Source organism: Sinocyclocheilus anshuiensis, unplaced genomic scaffold (genome assembly GCF_001515605.1).
Source record: "Sinocyclocheilus anshuiensis isolate Anshui unplaced genomic scaffold, SAMN03320099.WGS_v1.1 scaffold4061, whole genome shotgun sequence".
Lineage (NCBI taxonomy): Eukaryota > Metazoa > Chordata > Actinopteri > Cypriniformes > Cyprinidae > Sinocyclocheilus > Sinocyclocheilus anshuiensis.
Genome location: NW_015547635.1, coordinates 213815 through 216143, shown reverse-complemented (window position 1 = coordinate 216143; position 2329 = coordinate 213815).

Below are 2329 nucleotides of genomic sequence, written 5' to 3'. Positions count from 1 at the left end.
TATATATATATATATCAGCTGCTTCAAGAATTGATTCTTCTTGTTTAAACTGACATATATGGATGTGTTTTCACGATCACAATGATCACAATGCTGGTAATAATCCTCTGGTTTGGTTTGTCCGTCTGCTCTTGGGAAGGAGATTGGAGCTGTCTTCTTGTTTAAACTGACATATATGGATGTGTTTTCAGAGGTGTGTCGATCACAATGCTGGTAATAATCCTCTGGTTTGGTTTGTCCGTCTGCTCTTGGGAAGGAGACAGAAGGTATTGGAGCTGTTCTTACTCTTGGAACGTGTCTATTTTTCAGCAAACAGAATAAAAAGAACTGTTTGTTACCGTCATTGTCTGTTGGTGGCTGTTTCTTCCATTTGTTCGCTCTAAATGTGCACATTGAAATGATCATTTGATCTAAGCACATTAAAATATATTGTATCTTTCACGTGGTGTATTCATTAGTGAGGATATGGTCAACACTGATGCTCTGAAGATCCTCAATCTATAAAAATGTCCATCTGGTCCAAGTCTGGCGTCACAAGTTAAAGTTTCCGGGTCCAGTTGTGCTATTAGATCCCAAAATCAAACAAAAACAGTAATACACACTCACGGTGTGCTGTAATACTACCAAAAAATCATGTTCCTAACCTTTGTCTCTATAGCAGAATCTCAGCTGGCCACACATTGACTCCCAGAGACTGCAGTGAAGATCCTGAGTTTTTAAAAGCTCACTTGAAACCAAGCAGAGGCTTAAACCTGGAAACAGTGTACATTAGGTGATGAACTAACAAGCGGATAAAGGTTCGGTCACTTTTCAAGATATGTGACCAACTTGAACCTGATGCAAAATATGTGTGTGGAAATATTTCTCTCACAGAAAATTGCATGAATTCATATAGATGCGGTCACATTATTATACATTTTGGCTAAACTTTAGGTCCATTCTCCATTGTCAAGGATGTTGCGACATGAATCACAGCTCACACAGAAGTCACTCTTAACCCAAGCAGATTTCTATTAGCAAATTTACCTGAGCAATTTGACTCTGATGTGAAATTGGCTTGAAGAACCTTTCAGTCCTCAAGCAGAATTACAGATTGTGCAGAATTCTGTTGAAACGATTGGATTTAGCCTACAAAAATTTGCTGAACAACAGTAAATAGGATCTGCTTCAAAATGACCACACTTAGAAAAGATTGAGAGTATTATAAATAAATATTAGCCTATAATAGTGAGAATATAATAACATTCTCACTCTATTTTTACATTTTTTTTTTTTTTTTTTACTTTACACACAAATCCAAGAATTGGCCTCACATCTGTTGCAAAATGAAGCACTGCATTCAAAATATCACAAACACATCTCAAAAGCAAACATTTGCAAACACCTTTGCCGTAATATTAATTCCTGTTAGATGTGTGTGTGTTACATAGAGATTTGTGTGTTGTGTTTTGCAAAAAGTGTTTCATGAACCTGAAAACTGAGTCAAAGGCTGAGAATTAGTGTATGGTTTTGCAGATTTGGTGTGTGCTTCTGCTGTTTGAGTGTCAGCTTTCAGAAACTGTGTGACGAGTAAAGATTTTATGTGCAAGCAGTTGAAAGAAAACTGTAATACTAATAAAAGTAGCCCTAAAAATAATGTTGATTCTTCTCTCTTTATATTTTAAATGAAACAGATATATTTGGATGTTGTAGACCTCAATTTCAAAGAAATAAGATGAGTAAGAGTTTTAGGTACAGCAGATTGGTTGTGTTTTGTAGCTGTCAGTGTGTTGTGTTTCTGGTCTGTCAGTGGCTGGAAATAGATGTTGATTTGAGTGAGTCGTGCTGAGGATCTGCTGATGGAGAGATGAGTCGCTCTCAGTGTTCACCTGCAGTTAAACACAGCAGCATCACCAGATTCTCTACCAGCTCTCTCTCTCTCTCTCTGTGTAGTATATTTATAAGGGATGTACTTTAGTTTGTTAAAATGATTAGAATAGTTCCCTCAAAAATGTAAAGGGGAACACAAAAACGTTATTTGTAGTGAAACACATTTTTAGAGAATGTTCATGAAAACCCCTTTCTGCCTCAAAAACAAACAACAACAAAAAAAAAGGTAATTGTGACATTTTATCTCATAATTTGGACTTTTTTTCTCACAATTTTCTTCTTCTCTGAATTCTGACTCTACACCTTGCTATTCAGTTTATTTTCTCCCATCACAGAATAAAAAATACAAATTTTCTCAAGCCAGATTTGGTGTTTTTGTGAGGTGCTATTGTTGTGTAAGTGCAGTGTTTGTCCCAGTGACCTGCTTTACAACTTCACTAGAGTCACACACACACACACA